Source organism: Gallinula chloropus, assembly GCF_964237585.1.
Source record: "Gallinula chloropus genome assembly, chromosome: 4".
Classification (NCBI taxonomy): Eukaryota; Metazoa; Chordata; class Aves; order Gruiformes; family Rallidae; genus Gallinula; species Gallinula chloropus.
Window position 1 is genome coordinate 21,798,915 of NC_140088.1, and position 20,514 is coordinate 21,819,428.

Consider the following 20,514-nt stretch of genomic DNA (forward strand, 5'->3'; position numbering starts at 1 on the left):
GAAAAGATGTGAAGGCATGGACTAAAACAATACTGTTCAATTTCTGAAAGTTTTATTAGAGGGAAAACATCACATACCAGTGCAGGGTTACTCTGGGAACTTGTGGTAATCTCACATTATTGTGCTAATACTAATACTATTGTCCACTTGACCCAGTCCACACCCGTCATGACATTTCAGATCTTTCCCAGGAAAAGGAACTTGATTAATAAAAGAGCATGTATATTTGACATGCAATACTTACAAAATGAGGTCTCTCTACTAACTGTGTAGGTGGAATATCTTAGTGCAGGACTCTGCTATGTTCTGTGACTGATTCCAATGCCCAAATTAACTTGTTATGCTTTTCTTCGGCTCTTCTAAATGAAACTGCAACCTTTGAAATGAATAGAAATAGATTCTAATCATATCACTAAGTAGCAGTTTTACAGTAAAGCATAGAGGCTGCAATGGAGGTCAAAGCATTATGTGCTTCATCCTCTATAATATTCACACTAAAAAACCAGCTGGAGAACAGCTCGTGTTAATGAAAAAGGTTTGAAATGTGAATTATTAATGTAATTTGATTTCCAGTTGATGAGTTTTATCTAAGCATTTGGAAGCAAAGCAATAGATAAATGGTACCATATGGACTGAGACCTAGTGAAGAACATAAAAGGAGTTTTATCCCTATTTTATTCTTTAACAGTAACTTTAGTTTCACTATATTGTATCATACTACAAAATACCTACTGCAACTGTTTGAAATGCAGTTCATCTTCACAGAATCAAGTGAACACCTGAAAAGTTAATTAACATCTCATGAGTAGAAACTGATTATTTGCTTCACTTTTCCATGGAAACTTTCAGACAAAAAACATGGGTTTGAATCTGTACAGGTCAAAATTCAGAAACAATCAGAATGATACTTCAGATGAATGCAAAGCCTGATGTCCCAGCATCAGTTCTGGAGCTTAAACTCGACCTCAGAAGTGGGCAAATGACCAGCCAGAGAGATGCCCAACAAGCAGATCTTTGTTAACTTGTATTTTAGCACTGGCACAGAGGAAGTGCTATAGTTTCTATAAATTACAAATCTTTTTGTCTTTTCCTCAAGATGAAGCTACTCCAATATAGGACTAGATGGACTTGGCACCTTCTGCATTGAGTGCACTATTCGCTTAGAAATATAAATGGAAACACTGATTTCAACCATCGCTGTACCTGAAAGCTAACCAAATTTGCTATGACATTTGATTTGCATTCTACAGACAGGATGTATGAAAATAAAATATGACAGTCTCATTTGTTCTTATGTAAAGCCAGATTCAGAAATCATGAGTAAGATGGATAACATGATTGCCATGGAGCATTTGATCATGTGGGATTAAAAAGAATGGATCTGAAAATGCTAACTCTTTTACTGAACTGTTTAATTCTTTAATATTGCAGATGCAGAGAGTACAAATATCATCCATTGAAAATAAAAAGCTATAGAAAGAAGTGTAATGGTTTTCAGATCAAATGCAATGTCATAATATTATATCTTTTCTGTAAAAAAATAAATGTACATCAATATTTTTTCAATATATTAATAATTCTGCTTATGCAGTCAGCTACACTAATTTGATCACAAACAACTACATTTAATCACTCCAATCTTATAAAAATACACTCCCATGTCAACAATGTAGGTTTATTGAGTGAATGGAGGTGAAACACATTTTTAAGCAGAATTATTTCTTTGAATAAGTAGTAATACTGCTAAATTAATTTATCACAAATGTTTGGAAATTTTTTTTGCAAGTCTCATATTTTGACACATTTTTAAATAATTTCTGAAAAGAATCAGCACAAGACAATGGGAGTTAACAGATTAATGAATGAAGTAATCACTTAGGACCACTTAGGGGTGTAAGGATAATGACATAAGAGATTTGAGACTTTTGGCCAAAAATTCAGATAGATGCAATCACTTTTGATGGTGCCTCAAAGCTCAGTCAAAGGGGTTAAATCTGACTGCAAACTCATTTCAGCATAGGTTGTGATGGTTATACAAAGGGAATCATCAGTAGTGACCAAACTGGGATCTCTGAGAGGTCATGGTACTTCCCTGATCATGCAGGAAATGTTAACCTGTGTATATGAAACAACAGCATAGCAACTGTTGATATGAATTGATTTTTCAGCGGTAAGCAATGTAATGATTCATAAAGTACATTTGTCTTCTCACTAGCAGAGTCAGTTAATAAGCTTATATATGTTACCCAGCTGAGTTTACCATACTGTTTTGTAATTACTTTAAATAGGAACTAGTTATATCTGTTATTTTTTTTTTCTTTTTTAGACCTTCATACTGGACCTTCAATAATAATTGTTAGAGGTGACAACATTTCCTTAAATTTTCACTGCATATGTTTATTTCCGCATATGCAAGTATCTTGTAGTCATCATCTTTTCCTCAGTTAAAGTAATATTAGGGTAAATTCTACACACATACCACAATGAAGTTGCCAAAGGTATAACTGATGACTGAAACTGATCAATTATTTTCTTCAATGCTTCTGATTTTATTTTGTTAAGTCACTTTTATTTAAACATTAATAACCCGTTTTTCTTCTAAAATGTTTAGGAAAAACATAATCTTTTCTTGTTTCAGTTTATCACTTAGGGAAAAAATGTACTTACTATTTCTTTCTTATGTTGAAGTTAGTTCCCCAAATATAATGGCTCCAACAGAGATAATACATACTATCTTTCAGAAAAATAATAGTAGCAAATTGAGTTTGAAATAATCTCAAATGGCCATTTAGTCTATTCATCCATACTAGGGCCCTATCAAGAGCACTTAACACCTTTCTCAGGTAGGTGTTTGTCTAACCTGTTCTTAAAAGCCACCAGTAATGGAAATTCAACATTCTTGGACAACCTATGAGTACTTCTCCATCCTTGCAAAAAGAAATTTTTTTCCCAATGTCTACACTCAACTTTATTCACAGTATTAATCTTAGAATCACAGAATCACTAGGTTGGAAAAGACCTTTGAGATCATCAAGTCCAACCAAACCTGTCTGTTACTAAACCATATCCCTAGGCACCTCATCTACCCATCTTTTAAATACATGCAGGTATGGTGACTCAACCACCTCCCTGGGCAGCCTGTTCCAGTACCTGATAACCCTTTTGGTGAAGAACTTTTTCCTAATGTCTAATCTGAACCTGCCCTGGTGCAGCTTGAGGCCATTCCCCCTTGTCCTATCACCTGTCACTTGGGCAAAGAGACCAACACCCACCTCTCTACAACCTCCTTTCAGGTACTCGGCAGCAGTGATAAGGTCTCCCCTCAGTCTAAACAAACCCAGTTCCCTCAGCAGCTCCTTGTAAGATTTGTTCTCCAACCCCTTCACCAGCTTTGCATGCCACAGAGGCCCAAAAGCAGAACCCCCCTACTGCTAGCCCTCCACACGAAACATGCCTGCAGGGCTCTGAGGTGAGGACGGTTTTAATCCTAATTACATCTTGTCCTCTTGCCAAAGAATATGGAGACCATCCTAACACCTTGTCTGCAGGAACTGCTTGATCCCATGTTGGATTATGGGGTCCATCCCCCTACAGAAAGACTGTTTCTCTGCACACCAGAGTAAAAGATCATAAAAGTTTAATTCATCAAAGTAATATAGCTGTAAATATATTATATATTCACACTGTTCCTCAGATAAGGACATTCTTGCAAATCAGTCGTTTTATGTCTCAAGAAACAGCAACCACCAAGAAAATCTATATTTTTATTGTAGGTAAAATCAATTTATCTATCTAATTTGTTATGCTGAAATTATGTTTAGTCAGGAAAGAAACAGTTGAAGTAACACTAAAACTGCCCATATGAGAAGAAGAATCCCCCAAGGAAAAGTTCTTGTTACTGACTGTAGAGTTATGAAGGATTTTTACTGTGTAGTCCTCAGTTGTGCCTGGCGTATGGATAAATGCTGCCTTTGGATGGAAAGTAGCTCCATAGACAGGTGCAAACCCATTAAAAAAATACATGTCAAACAGAACTTCCTTGGGTTTTTTGAGAAGTTGCCATTATTTACTATAAGGAGGAAAATTTAAAATAGTGAATTCATTCATTCATTCCAAGTTCCTGCTCAAAAGTCACTCAGAAGTCCCTTTAAATTGTATTTATGCCATAAAACATAACAATCAAGGAAGACTAGGCAAAAGGAAAAAATCTTCCTGCTCCATGTTCCTTGACATTTCATCAAAAAGACCTGTAGAAAGAAGACTCCTCCTAAAGTGCAAATACCTGAGGGAAAGTCAGAGCATCCTCTATTTACCTGTGCACCTGCAAAAGAAAACTAAAATGTCTGAAGCCCCACCTTTAAAGAACCTTGTGAAACAATCTGGGAACTGAGCCAAAACCTACTCTCTCACTATATAAGTCTCGGGAGCAGACAGGTATTTCCTCAGAGGCAGGTTGTTCGGTAGTTTCTACCGGACTTCCAGAAGATGAGCACAGGTGGTGGGATGCGAATACTACTATGGATATCAATACTAGCTCTTGCTTTCATACAGATCAAAGGTAGGAAGATTCACTTACTTGGCGTTTTTACTATGTTCAAGAATTTATAACTTGCTTCTGAGTTTGAAACTTTTTTGTCTTGGCTTTGTGAAGCTAATGAACCTGTTGCCTTTAGGCAAGATTTCCTTTTCTTACAAATACTTTCTTTCCTAAGAAGAGGAAATTAACTGTCTTGAAAGCTTATATTGTAGCCCATGCTTTCATCTTATTTTCCTCAGTTGAAATCAGGAGTATCTCCCCTGAATTCAGTGGAACTCATTCAGACTCACATTTCAGCCAAAATGCCTCAAGACTGGCATTTACTTTTTGATGTCCACTTCAAGGTGGTACAGCATTTTTAAAGTTTAAGGCGCAAAAGTGGTGCTAAGAAGGAACATATCAATGGAGTCTGCCTGCATGAATTATTAAAGATCTTGTTCGTTTTATTAGCTGATAATAAAGTATTAAGGAAAAGGAGGGATTTTGCTTAAAAAATACTGGATAACAGATTTTAAAAATTCATCTACTATTGCACATGAGGCTGCATAAAAGCCTATAGCACAGGGTTGATTTCTGATGGATTAACAAGAAATGGAGTTACCTTAAACATTTTATGAGGGAACTTAATTCAGATGAGTGGAAATCTTTCTTCTTAGACTTCACCTGTTCATTTCTCTTAAAGTTTAAGGTAAAAACAATGTTATTTTTTAGTGCATCTTGATCTCAGATGCAGATGCTATTGTATTATATTACTTTTTCCTACTTCAAGGTAATTCCACAATAATCTCTCTTAAAAAGTGGTACAGTCAAAGCAAAGCCCATCAAAAGACTAGCTGTAGCATTACCACATTGTGCAATGGGAATGGGAACTTGTGATGCATATGGCATGAGGTAGAGTGCTGCAGCCCTGCAGTGCATGGAGAGAGAAGCAGAAAGCTTTCTCTCCATGCTAGGCTAGGCAGCGGAGAATAGGAGTGCTGAAGCACTGAATGGTTCATATTTTAAAAAGGGTCACAATGTGTCCTTCCAACACCAGCTGCTGACCCTCAGCGGGTGCAAAAAGGAACTTGGGGAGCTCCCTGCAGCTCTGATTTCAGCATTAGCCCCTCTAGCGGTGCTACCCACGGACTGCCCTTGTGGGATGCAGCAGAGGGTGAGCTGCCTGTTCGGTTTTCTCTGGCCAGCGTAGCCTCCCCTGCAATCTGCCTTTTGATGAATTCTCATTAAGCAGTGCATTAAAAGCCCCTCTGCCCCCCATAGATTTTGTGTGTATTCCTATTCTGATGTTGCAGTGGAATGCAATGAAAAAAATATTTCTTCACTGGAAACAAGAAGTTTTGCTTTGGGGCAAAAATCAACAGTATCTACTGGAAATGCACTTCTTTCTGTGTGGCTTGTGGGCTTGTTTTCCTTCTATTTTCTTATTACAAAAAGTGCTTGAAACTGTAAAATACAGAGTCACTTTGGCTTTCAGTAGTAGAGGACAGAGATAAGTCCCCCTAGCTCTAGAATGAATTCTTCCCATACTAAAGGGATCTATGTTAAAAGCTCTTCTCCTAGACAAAGGGTTTTACTGATGGTTAAAGCACACTGATTGTAAAACCTGAGAAAAGAAAGACCTTTATCTGAAAAGTTTACTAGGGCATCTAGGGTTACTGCGACAATAACAGAACAAGGATCTGCTCAACTTATCACAGGCATGTTTTTGATGGCTTCCCTGCAGTAATTTATTAGAAAAAACAAACAAACAAACCACCACAAAAAAAGACAACTCAAGGAGTGCTATATGGCCCTCATGGTTACAGGTAGCACAGGTCCTCATGCAAATCTAACCTCCTGTACAGATTTACTGATTTTTTATATACTGACTGTTGCACATTTAAACAGATATAATTGAGAAATGATGAGGAAACCCAAGGGAATTAGACACTAACATTTTCCTCCTCCACTATTTTTAATGCAGTTCAAGCCCAGGATGATGATCAACAAACAAAATCAAAATACATTTCCCCGTTCATCCTGCAGCGACAAAAACGTAAGTATTTCTATGCTGACCTATTTATAAGATTTTGTCCTAAATTAAATAGATAAACAATAGGATTACTTTTTACTAACCCAGAAGAGATAAAGCCTCTGTATAACATATCAAATTCCCAGACAATTTCTGACTGCCCAAAACCGGAGAACTTCCTCTGAGTTCTGGCCCACTAGATCTGGTCTACTGAAATGATACAATTATCTAATCTTAAACTTCATGAAAGGTACATACCTTCTATCTAAAAGTGTATTTTCAGAAGAGGTGTGATTGTGCATACATATCGCCGAGCTACTTGATAATAGGTAATAAAAGATACATTTTTTATACTGCGTCAAGATGACTACATCACTCATGACAGAATAAGAAAACTACCTACCTTAAACATGAGGATAATTCACAAGATCATGCTGTACAGAACAAAATAAGGGTGGGAGTATACAACACTGACTGTTATATTAGTGATGACAGGCTGAGACAATTAACTGTTAAGACTGTCCTGCAAACTGCAATTTGTGAGATCATAAACTGGGAATTAAAAAGCGATAAACCTGAACTGGAAGCTTAACACAAATTATTTAATAATAGTGCATTTAATTATTGGAACAGACTGTCAAGGAAGGTAATATGTGTGTTTTCCCTTGAAATCTTTACACCAAAACTAAGTGAGATTGTCCTTCTAAAGCATGTTTTTTCCTTAGTGATGTTTTTTGGTCTTGGTGATGTTTTCAGTCAGTGGCTGATAGTGCACAATCCACAGTTTGGATGGCATCAAATCCTATGATTCTGATATTTTTGAGGGTGAAACTGCATCAATTTCTCAGACTCTTCTGTTAAGAAAATCACATTGCAGGTTCTCTAAGTATTCTATACCTTCCCTTGCTGGTTCCCAAGGAAAACATTGGGTTTTGACATGAAAAAAATAGGTCTGGATCCTACCAACAGAAATCTTTGAATGAAAAGCACGATTGATGTTTCACAGAATTTAAATAGTTTTTGAAAAAAATCTGCTTGGAGTTGATTGTGTAAAAGTGCATGTCTCAGCACAAAGATAAAAACTCATCCCCTGCTTCTCATCCTCAGTTTCTAATATTCTTCAATAATTTTCTGCTTCTAAGTGTACTGAGAAACAAAGGTTCAGACATAGGTATTAGCACTGCTTTTTCTGCATCACTGTTGCAACACTGTGCTCTAAGGATTAGGTTGCTGCTTTTGAGTTCAGATGGGAGTCTTGAACAAACAATGAAAGGAAGCATTACAGCCAAAGAGCATGGCTGTTGGGATTTGGCTACTAGTGAAACATACAGAAAGACAGAACACTATACTGTGTAAAAGCCACCAATAACACCTTGTGGAAACTTCTCCCTAGAGTCTAAATATTACTAAGAAATGTTATTCAGTAAAGAGACTAGGCAATCTCTATTCATTTTTTTAGGATCTCTACTGAGATTAAACCTGATCATTTTTCTCCCCTTAGATTTTCCACCAGCTTCAAAATCTCAAGATGTGACAATTATTCCACCTTTTCAAAACACACTGAAGGTAAAGGGTAAGTAAAACAAATGTCATTGCTCTGATATTTGTGTTCTTGTTGATCATACACATAGAGCATGTAGTCACTGAAGAGATTAATAAATTGCATAAGATCCTTTAACATCATAGAATAATAAATGAACAAGAAAAGTAATCAGCTCATCAGGTAACAAGGATAATCGAAATGCAACTCCAGTACTCAGCCTGAATTTGTTAATGTGATGCAACCATAAAAAAAAGTAACTAAAAAGTATATATAAAAAAAATACATATATATATATAAAATACATATATATTTATCCTGGTGTATATATATATATATATATATATATACACACACATATGTGTGTGTGTGTGTGTGTGTGTGTGTGTGTATATATATACACCAGGATAAATAATGCACAGGATTTTCAGTAAAGGAAGGGAAATATTAATATGCTTAAAGCACTGGTGAGATACCTTATTTAGAATATAGGGTACAATTCTGACTAGTTGTATTCAAGTAGGATTAGTGTAAATCCGTAAGAGACACAGAGAGGGAGTGTAAGGATAATCAGGGAGATAGAAGAGCCTGCTTGTAATGAAATGAAAGAGATAAGTGACTTCTAAAAGGGTGGGGAGAGGACCAGGGAGGTGGAACGCTTGAAGGTGAAGTGTAATACTGGACAAGAACAACCAGGCACACGTGTGGCTGTGAGCAGCCTTCCCTAGTAAGAGTATCAGCTAACTTTTTAATTAACTTTAAACTGATTTTACAGCAAAACTAGAATTTCATACATTTAGGAAAGGATTTATAGAATATGGTTTTCAGCAGAGCCAGAGCCTTGGACATAGTGAACCAAAGGTCTCTTCCGATCTTAGGTCCTATATCCCTGTATAAAACAGATTAAACCCAAAAGATAACTGAAATAAATATATAACAGATCAATAACCAAGTAGCTTCACAAGAAAGAAAACAGGAAAAGGACCTTCTGGACAGAATGAAAGAAATACAAGGGGAAAAGTGATTAAATGGAGAATATTTACAGCAAATTACAGAAAATTCTTACCTCTTACTTTGAATCCACAGCTGGCAACCCCTCTCACAATGGCCGTGTGTGCAGCACATGGGGTAACTTCCACTTCAAGACCTTTGATGGACACATCTTTTACTTCCCTGGGGTTTGCAATTACATCTTTGCATCCAACTGCAAATCTCCCTACGAGGACTTCAATATCCAGATTAGGCGTACCATGGTGAAAAATGCTACCATGATCACTCACGTCATCATGAAACTGGAAGGAGCAGTGATTGAACTGACCCGTGGCACTGTTCTGCTTGATGGCAAATTGTACGTTCATAACTTGAAACTACCATGATTGCTTTTGCTCCCAGTGGGCTCTTTGCAGAAGCATCCCTTTCTCTCATCTGATCCCACATTGCTCCCAAGCAGCTGGAGGGCTCAGGTCCTTCCTGAAATATCAACAAAAACAAGAGGGCCTGACAGTGAGCTAAGTGCCACTTCTTCAGATTATCCCTGTGTCCATTTTGTTCAGATGAGCTGTATCCTGGATGCCCAACTGTTACAACTGTGTATGCATATATACAGTTGGGTTGAGCGTTAAGGTTTTTCACCCTTTAAGCTTCTACTTTCTATCAATTTTACTAGAATAGGATCATTGAGAAGAATTTTTGACAGCTTTTGTCCTTGCACTGAGCAGTATGCAGCTAAGCAGCTTGTACCTCTGCTCATCTAAAAGAAGGTAGTCTGCAAACTTGCTATCTATGTAGCAATGGTAGCACTGACTTTAGCATATGGTTTGAAACTTCTCCAAAATGTTGGGTAAATATTTGGGCAGCTGTCCCACAGCAAGTTGTGTATTATAGGAGCTATGCATAGTGAGCTAAATTGTTATCTTGGGTACACCTCCGTGAATGACACTTATGTCACAGAAAGCCTGAAGGGGCTATTCCTTTATTATCAAGTGCTTTAAGGAGTAAATAGCAATATCCTGAAGAATACTGATGGCAAAACAGAAGCTATCAGCACTTTTTTTGAACACTACAACCAAATACTCACACCAACCTTTTTTCTAGAAAAATACCATTAACAGAGAGAGTCAAAAGCAACAGCAGGGAAAGCAAGTCTTGCCTATTTGACCAATAAGAAGCAATTGCATAATGAACAGCCAAAACTTTACAAACTTTTGTTGCCTGTATTTAATTGCTGCTCTGACTAGTTTCCTCACCTATGCATATGGAAATCTCTGAAAGAGAATGAGAATGTGGATATTCAATGGATAATCTGTCCCTACCCCAGCTCAATTATGGTGATCTTTCCCCAGAGTTCACATGCCCTACAGCCACATGGGAGTCTCTGTAGAGAAAAGCAACAGTTATTTGAAAGTTTCTGCCAAATTAGGACTGACTTTCCTTTGGAATGAAGAGGATGCCCTCCTGGTAAGAAAATATCCAAAACATGGAAGAAAGCCTGTGTTTTGAAAATAATATGTTTATGTATTTGCAGTCTTTAATCAGCCAGGCAAGCATCAGTTATTTTTGGATTTGTGTCCATTTTTAACATTGTGCTGCCTTCCAGTCTTCTCCTAATTTCCATTTTTTTCCTACAAAGCTCAGCTCAGGATCAATAGACCCCAAATTGTAATGTCCCCACCTACAGTGAAGTACTCTTCAGATTCCAGACCTGGCAATCTGCTGATGATGTTCATAGACCCAGAGTTAGAATAAGACCAAGTTTTTCTTGGTGGTCACCAACCTTCTCACTGATGCTTACCTTGTTACCTGTGCAGTCTGCATAGCGTACACGTGTCAAATTTTGAGTATATAAGCTTGTTTTGGATGTAGGCTGTGTTCTTAACCATCAAGGCTGTCACTACTATGAAGTTAAGCTAACTTTTCTCATTTCTTTTAGGTGGAACTAGATAAGAAATATGCCAATCAAACTTGTGGACTTTGTGGGGACTTCAATGGAATTCCAATTAGCAATGAATTTCTTTCAGAAAGTAAGTAATAAAAAGCATTATGAAATACTGGTGCTTTGTTTTTCTTTCTTTTAGCAGTATACTGTATACAGTGATTGTGGGTTGTATTAACTGCAAAACTAGTGATACTTCTTTATGTATTTCTATGGTGTCTGTTGGAGTCAAGGTTTTGAGATGACTGCTTTGATCACACTCAGATCTTTTAAGATCTGCCACATACAACTGTCTATTTGTTTGCGATAGTTAGGATCCAGTTCCTTGTATACCTTCTTCATCTCTTTTTGTCTTTCATATTATAGTGACAGTTCTTGGTAGTCACTGTTCATGTTTGTTAGAGCAGAGAGTATCACCAAAGGAAATATTCCCATGCAAAAGCCAGTAAACATGTAAATATTATTCTAATATTTGGATTGCTTTTTACAGAGACAAAACTGACTCCCATACAGTTTGGGAATAGGCAGAAGATGGATGGACCCACAGAGCAGTGTGATGATCCTATTCTTCCTGCTCCTCTGGTGAACTGCTCAGCTGAATTTGTAAGAACCACTCTCTCAAAATTTGTTTTCTCAGTGTAAAATACATTCTCCCTATCTTTGGAAAAAAATTGTTAGAAATGGAAAAAGTATAGCACAAATATGACTCAGCCATAGGTGTGGAAAGAAAGTTTGTCTAAGTTTAGTTTTTATTCTTTGCCAAAATGAATGCTAAAAAGTTGCATTCCCCTTCCAAGAGAAGGCCAGATGCTTTCACAAAAGTTAAATTAATTGAGGATGTCTTAATACAAAGAAACTATACGATGCTTGGTAACTCATCTGAGCTGAAAGTAACTCAAGACATAGGAAGATAAGGGAGTTGATCAAAGGAGCTGCATGTATTATACTTCTCATTATTATATTTCTCCCTAAACATCTGTTTATGGCTACTGATAGACAGGTTTCTGGACCACATGGATGTTTGTTTTGTTTTGATACATTCTTTAAATAATTTGTTTCATATTTTCAATACACTATTGTTTTACCTTCTCTTTTTTTTCCTCCTAGGCTTCTATTTGTGAGACAGTATTAACCAGTAATGCATTCACAAGCTGTAATGCACTTGTGAATGTTCAGGACTACATTGAGACTTGCGTACAAGACTTATGCCACTGTGACAGTTCAATGGTTGACTTCTGCATGTGCAACACCTTTGCTGAATACTCCCGGCAATGCGCTCATGCAGGTGGACAACCTCTGAACTGGAGAACCTCAGAACTATGTCGTAAGTATTTTGGGAAATGACTTTCACCTGCGCTCACTACCCATATCTAGTAAACTTCAAATATGTGAAACCTTTTCCTAAAGAAGACAACTGTTTAAAGGTGCATGTACTTTTCATGAGATTAGTTTTAAACTGAGCATACTCAAAACTTTGGGAATATAGAAATTTAGGGGATTTTGTGTTACTAAGGGGTTTTAATATATATGAGAAATTCTAAAATGTTTCAGCCTGCACTTGGATCAGGATTCCCCATTATAGCTTATAATACTCTTTCTAATTTCAGCCAAATTGTGTCCTTTCAACATGCAACACCATGAGTGTGGGTCCCCCTGCTCTGACACATGTAGTAACCCAGAACGATCTGCACTTTGTGAAGATCATTGTACAGATGGCTGCGTCTGCCCTCCAGGCAAGCTTACTACCTGCTCTTTTCTCATAATAGAAATCACTAGAACACTTACCTGTGCATATTTACAACCTTCCTACTCAGTATCATTCTCATCATGTCATTGCTGTTATTAGCTTCTAAGTAACAACTACATTTCTTCCTTGATACATATGTACCATTTCTAAATAGATTACTAAAAATGGCCTTTTAAACAAGGCCAATGTATATATAATAACTGAACATAGAATAAGATACTTTGCTCTTAACTATAAGCGGAAGTCTTCATTCTCAGCATCCATATTCAGTTCACAGAAAGTATGTACTATTTAATTACATTTTTCCCCCAATGAAAACTACTGGTACTAGCAAAGTTGCATCTGGTTCCTAAATTACCAAACCCACTCTGTCCAGTTACGTGTGTCTAAACAACAAGGAGAACTAGGCAGTGTATAAAATCTGGCACTTCAAAGAATTATGCATGCAAACTGAATATCAGTACAAGACAAACAATGCAAATGTGTTCTCTTTGTGCACACTTACTTTTGGGGCTGAGAACTGTTGCTGTTGTGAATGACTGCATGGTAGGATCTTCACTCCTTGCAGCAACATCCTCCATGATGTCTCACAGAATTCACCACCATGTGTTTGTCTGATAGCACTGACTTCTATTAGATAATCCTCTGCCTTTGTCTAGAGGTCTCTTTGAATAACCATAACATATTAGATAGCCCTGAATGGACTATTACCTTTCAATCCTTACATACCTGGACACCCTATTATTTTAAAGTACTTTCCATTAATTTTCTGTCTAATACAATTTTTCATGGCATCTGCCAGATATGTGTACAATGCAGGTTCTGCAGTGCACAGAATGAGTAACAGACAACTTCTTTTCCTAGGAATGGTATTTGATGACATTAATGGTGTTGGCTGCATTCCCCGTAAAGAATGCCACTGTACCTATGAAGGTGAAACTTACGCACCTGGTGCCTCCTTCTCATCTAAATGCAGATCATGGTAACGTACTCCCTTTCTTATACTTCTTTTCTTAGTTGCATTACCTGAAAATTTTAAGGACAGGGAAAAAATTACTAATTTCTCCTTAAAAAGAAATGAGGAACTGCTTATCAACTGAAGTTCCTTGATTACACATTTTTAGAGGATGTTTTCTCCTCATTTTTTGAAACAAAAATTTGAGTTTAGATATAGGTACTCTAATTTCTAGACCAATTAGGAGACAATCAAATTCAAATACTAGAGGTGTTTAAAATTCAAATTACTGTGTTATGTCTTTGTAGCACTTCAATGTAATACTATGGTGCTCATGTAAATACTATGGAGGATATGACATTTAGGGACATGTGGCATTAGGTAGAGTAGGAAATCACATTTGAGAGGTACATTTGAAAGATGTGATAAATATTTTTTCAGTATCACTATAATTGCTTAAACATTCCTGCATAAGTGTGTGCAGATGTATCTATGAATACAAGAATCACAAGCATGCATGCTATTTTCCAAGAAATACTTAACATGTTTGAAGCTTGATCCATGCTAATGGAGATGAAGGGTGGTCCTTCATATGCATCAGAATGGATGCCAGGTTCACCTGGACTGAATTCTGTCCAAAGACTGGAAATGAATAGCAATGTATAAATTATCAAAAATTATCACTATATAAACATGCCTGCCCCATAATTAGTTGCAGATTTCAAAGCAATATTGGTATCTTTGAGAGTATGATCAATGCTTCTAAGAGGAAAATTAAGGCATTGACTGCCTTTATTGTCTCTTATTTAACTTGCATTACCCAAGATTACTGAATATCTTCTTTATTTCAGTACCTGTGCTGGAGGTGAATGGTCTTGTGTTACCCAGTCTTGCCCTGGGACTTGCAGTATTGAAGGAGGCTCCCACATTTCAACATTTGATGAGAAATATTATTCTTTCTTTGGAGACTGTAGCTATGTCCTAACCAAGGTAAAGATGAATCTCAATCTTTGTTAAAGCAATGTTAAAGGAAAAGTTTTCTATTATGTAATTTTTAAAAAATTAAAACTACTGTTAATCATGTCAGCTTCCTGAAACATGGAGCCTTAAATGGGTTTTAGGGGCTTTCTGTTAGGATTATACTAAAAAAAAATAATGAAATAGCTGTACTATAGTATTTTTGTGTTCTTTGATCATCGGTTAAGCATTGCACTGGGTTTTGAGGTTCTATGAAACAATCTTCTTGATTCCCATTATTTTTTTAGTTAAATATTGCCTGTCTGTTGTTTTATAGCAACTTCTTTCTGAGCAATGTGCTTATTATGCTCATTGGTACTCTGGAATTTAACAGCAAGAAGATAAGAAGGTGTACATTTATTCTAAACCGTGAATTAGATATTGATGACTTATAAAAATACGTAGGATTGATCGGAGTTGTTAGATTACTAGGGTCTGAATTCCAAGTAGGTATAACTATAATAATGACTACAGATTTGCTGATTTCAGAACCCTCGGTTTATATGCTGGTTTGTTATATTTTTTCCTGTATTTTTAAATTTTATATTGGATGAGTGATGTAAACAATTTTCATAAAGACTTCATATTAAATAAAATATGTTCTCAAAAAGCTCAAACTGAATGTTACCAAGGAAGATAACTTTAAAATTTAGAAATTAGCTGAAATTAGATAATTCAGAAATAGTCTAAATCAGTGAAACTATTTGATGAGATTCACAAGCACTGGGCTTGATCCACAATGACAGCATAGATTAGACTTACATGTTAAACTCCCTTTTTGGCACCAACACATAAAATTAGATTCTCAGAGACTCCGGAGGTATAGAAAACCCCCAAACTTGGACACAAAAGGTCAAAAAGCCCACAATTTTAACATTAAATTTCCAGATGGCTATAATTCAGCATCTCACTTGTCCTCAATTTAATCTTCATTGTGTCAAGAAAGCGAAAGGACTTGCTAAGAATCACAGCCTTCTATGTGTTTTCCTGTAATGTTTTGGTCACTAGGCACATTTTGGATATAGCTCACAGAACATGGTCCAATGAAAATCAGAACCAAGACAAAAACCTGAACTTTGTCTTTATTTAGTGGCTAGTGAATAGTAATTTAATTATTTCTCCTCAGAGAAGATACTTATATTTCATTTCCTTCCTGTTAAAAGAATGTCCATATCACCAGCTTCTTTGATAATCTAATTAACGCAGAAGTGACTGGAAATAATTTCTCTCCTCTCTCAGGTAAACAACATAACCAATGGGCAAGAATGGCACACTTCTTTCTTATCCTCTAGCGTATTAAACTATTATTACCTAAACATTAGGAATTTTTAATGCTCAGCTTGATACATCTAACTTGCCCTTGAATGTGAGATATAGTGGGTAGCTTCCACTGTGCAGATGGCAAGAATTCCAGCTTGCTTGGTGCTTGGTGACTGTATACTTACGAATAAGAACACCTGAGCAGGAGGAAAAGGAATAAATAGCATTTTAAAAGACTCACTTTATCAAGAATGCCATTTGAGTGTGAACCTTTTAAACATAACAATATCTTAATATAACAAATTAATTTAACATTGTATTTTGTTTTCTTCTTCTAGCTCTGTGACAGTAATGAATTCACTGTTCTGGGAGACATCCACAAGTGTGGTCTGACTGACACTGAGACATGCCTCAAGGGTATAGCTGTTAGCCTAAGTGGAGGACAAACCGTAAGTAGCAATTGTAGACACCTAACACCATGTTTTCAAAGCTTAATAGACAAGTAGTTTGCCAATGCCACATAGCACAGACAGAAATGCTGGACCAATTTTTTTTTTTTTTAAATCTCATGTGAAATTTAATCAAAGAATAACTTAGAATAAAATAGATACACTGTAAGCCAAGATCCTAGTAGTTTTCTGTCATTTAGTTATCTTTGGAACTCTGCTTGTTTGTTTTGACAGTCAATGCACCACAGCAAAAGAGATGAAAGAAATAACGTAGGAATCAGAACACCACCACAATCTTCTCCTATATTTTTTCTTTTATCTTGAACAATGTTAGATACCAAATATTTGGAATGAGTTTTACCTTTCCTAAATATGTTTGATAATCATTGTTTTTTCTTGTGGACAGAACATTGTCATCCAGCCTTCTGGCAGTGTATTTGTTAATATGATCTACACACAGCTGCCATTCTCTGCAGGTAAGTCTTTGTAAGACTTTTGCAACGTTTCTCATTTTTGCCTTTAAAACCCATGGTTGCACTTCAGCAACCCCCAGGTACTTGAATAGTCTCTCACTTTTAAAGGAATAGGTTTTTTAGCAAAATTATGGTCTAATTTTAGCCATATATAATTTCATGGATATTCAGTTCAAGCAAATAATATCATTGCACACTACAAGATCCAAACATTGCCATAAGAGAGGAAAGAAAAATTTTGATATGCAACAGAACTCCAATATCTCAAGTTGTTTAGTTCCCTCTGTGCTCTCTGTCCCTTTTCTTGGTGCACATTCATTACCAGAGAGTTTCTCTCATGCCAATTCTCACATATTACTGCACCTGAAAGGAAAGCAAATCAGGACAGAATAGGTCCAAGTTGGAGTCTACCACTTAGGTTATACTATATCATTTTCAGCAAGCAAAGTTGGTCCCTTCAATAGTAACAAAAATGTATGTTCTTTCCCTTATTGTAAAACACTTGACAGAAAGTGGAAAGGTTTTATACGTTTGTTGTTTAGGTAAAGACAGTCTGTTTTGGTGCTTGTTTTGAAATCTTATGAAGATAATTTTTCCTCCAGTTCTTCAGAAGTTATGATCCTATCAAACCCAGCTGTAGAATCCCTCTATATAATAAACAGTTATTTCAACTGCTCATCTCATATGAAACTATAACTTGTATGTTCTTATGTCCCTAGCAAATGTCACCATCTTCAGACCATCATCTTTCTTCATCATTCTGCAAACAACCTTTGGTCTTCAGCTACAGGTTCAGCTTGTGCCTCTCATGCAAGTTTTTATAGACTTAGACCCATCACATAAAGGACAGACCTGTGGTAAGTGATCTTATCATAACAACTGCCTTCGTCATTATGCTTCATTCTGTATATGACATTCACAGCTCATCTGCTTCCTTTTAGGTCTCTGCGGAAACTTCAATGACATACAGACAGATGATTTCAAAACCACCAGTGGTGTAATAGAGGGCACTTCAGCTGCCTTTGGCAATACATGGAAAACTCGAGCTGATTGTACCGATGCCAAAAACACGTTTGAGAACCCCTGTACTCTCAGCATACAAAATGGTAAGCCCAGTGTAAAGTAACCTCTTTTATCCTCTTTTAAGACAGAAAGAAGGAATAAGCTGATCAACCAATAAGCATTTAGCCAAAATAATGGTCCATTTGCACACACACACACACACACACACACACACACACACACACACACACACACACACACTAGTTGACACTAAAAGTCTTAAATTAAATAAAAATTAGGAAAATATTTTGGAGCTTCAAAAATACTACTTTGGTTAAAGAAAGCAAGTGTTTTCCCAACTTGCTTAAGAGAAACTGGAATCACACAGGCATATCAGGGATCTGTTCCTGGAAAGGACTGATTGTCATATAGGAAAAAAGCTGTGCACAGCTGCACTGGAGGTTAGACTCGGTGTGGTTCTTCCACTGTTAAACTGAGAGCCAGACTTACAATTCAGACCTTTGTAGCTCTAGACTGTGTTTCAGGTAATGAAATGTATAACTTTTGAGCATTCAGAAACTATTCTTCTGTTTTCTGAGATGAACTTGTGTATTTTTAATTCACAATGTGAATCTTCTTTTTCAAGACATCAAGGGATGTCTTAGTTTGTTCCATGACATCTACCATGACTTTAGAGCACTCAGTTTATGAAGAGTTCATATTTCTGTATAGATGAAGTGAAAGATTGTGTATCAGCAAATGCAGAGCTGAGTTCTATTGTAAGAATATTGTTAAGCTGCTGCAATTTCCCTGCAGGAAGTATAGCTACATAGAAACCAGATTTTACTCAATGAAGTACAATAGAAATTCTAACTGTATTTTCAACTCACAGACCAGTATGCTCAGCACTGGTGTGGACTGCTCTCAGATACCACAGGACCTTTTGCTGAATGTCATTCAACAGTGAATCCAGAAGTTTACCAGAAGGTACTTGGCTTTTAACTTTATCCCATTTGAAAGAAAAGACTCAGATTTCTGATATTAACACCTGAAAGAATAAGTTGACGACTGGGAGGAGTTGCATTCATGATAGTTCTTTTCAATCCAAAGGTTCATTTTTATCTATACTTCATAATAATTCCTCCTTTAGAAAGGTATCTTTCTTTCCACTCTCAGCAGGATAAAATTACAGGTGTATTCCTGCAGCCCATATTCTCAGGTACTAACCTAAATGCCTAAACTAGGAGGCTAGACTCCCCAGACTTATCAAGACAAAAGCCACCCCTCCTGAGACATGAGGAAATATTTAATTAGAATCTTAACCAACACTTTGCTTAGTGCTCTGAACTGCTTTTAGAAGGCTTTTGTACATATCCAAGGAGAAGCCAAGAATAATAAACAACAAAAAGATCTAGATAATATGTGAACAAAATTGTTCCAGGAAATCAAGGTGATAAAGCTCTGGAACAGACTGTCTGGGGACTTTACAAAGTCTGCCTGTTATTTGAAATCTTTAAGATTTTGTTCAACAGACATATTCTGGAATGACAACATTACAATGAACTTGCTTGGCATATCAACACCTTAAATGACTTCTCATCTTCTTTTCTCTGATGCAGAGAGCCCAGGGTCCTAAGCCTAAGCCTTAGAAGTTGGGTGGCATAAAATACTCTCTACTTGTTCTAAGTATGTAGGGCACAGTGGCTACAAACTGGAAGTGGTTTAAAATAGTTTAAAATAGGGAATGTCTACTTACTCTCTCTACTTGCAAAGTATCTTTTTTGCAAGTGTTCCATGAAACCTTCAAATGAAAAACAGGTATGTGTTAAAGTATAAAGTGTCCTGGCTTTGACATGGCAATCTGATGATCATATATCATCCTCTGTCCCTAGAACTGCATGTTTGACACATGTAACTGTGAGAAGAGTGAGGACTGTATGTGTGCTGCCCTTTCCAGCTATGTAAGGGCCTGTGCTGTTAAAGGAGTTCTTCTAACTGGATGGAGGAGCAAAGCCTGCAGTAAGTTTTACATCCCTTTAACTCTTGAAAATTATCCAGAAGGGCCCACACAACAGTTCTCAGGGATTCCCACAGTAAATTATGTTGAATTGTTTTAAGTATAGCACTGACTTTCAAGAACTTGAGGAGAAAGAGAATACCATAAAACACAAGCATTAGGCAGGGACAAATATAAAAAAAAGGCTTTGCTAGATTACTTGCTCAGAACCAGCAGGAGCCACATGAATCTCAATACTCTTGCAATAGGAATAAGTAGGGGGTTTCTCAAATCTCTTTGTCAAAAAATATAAAATAGCAATGAAGAAAAAACACACTATGCATTAATATAATTGAACTGGTTTCTTTTTTAATCTGGATAAATCATTTATATTTCTGACGTATTTATATGAGGCAGTACAAAAAAATTGCAATATCGAGGATATCAGTAAAGCACATGTACACACATTGCCAAATTTATTATGTATACTTTATGTCAAATACTGCATGTATACCTACATCAATTCCTAAATGAACTACAAACGTAACTGATCTTTTTACTCTCAAGCAAAATACACCACCTTGTGTCCGAAATC